Source organism: Cornus florida, unplaced genomic scaffold, assembly GCF_030987335.1.
Source record: "Cornus florida cultivar Cherokee Brave unplaced genomic scaffold, ASM3098733v1 CherokeeBrave_3.0.0_Hap2_Chr09, whole genome shotgun sequence".
Lineage (NCBI taxonomy): Eukaryota > Viridiplantae > Streptophyta > Magnoliopsida > Cornales > Cornaceae > Cornus > Cornus florida.
The window spans coordinates 94330447-94330886 of record NW_026775579.1 but is presented as its reverse complement, the minus strand read 5'-3'; positions in this window follow the sequence as shown (position 1 = coordinate 94330886).

Sequence of the window (440 nt, the reverse complement as noted above, 5' to 3'; positions counted from 1 at the left end):
TTTTTACCGTTTAGAAATTGTGGTGCCTAAAATACCCTTCCGCGAAGGTACTACTTTTTTGAACTGAAGGTACTATTTTTTGGTGTCCAGGTACCATGTTTTTTAAACACCCGCGAAGGTACTACTTTTTCTCCGAAGGTACTACTTTTTTAAACTGAAGGTACTACTTTTTTGTTAGGGAAGGGCATTTTAGGCACCACAATTTTCTAAACAGTAAAAAACCATGTGCCACCTCAGCAATCCATTTTAGAGAAATATGAAACTTTGACTCAGTCTATAAGTAAATATGGAATTTTAACTCCATTTATATGTAATTTTCCCAATAAATTTTATGGATAGGGTTGGAAGTGAATAAGAAGTGAGGGAAATTTGTTTATAAATATGCATGAATTGTATTGAGTTCAACTTAAAATAGAACATAAAATAAAAAGTTCATTTCT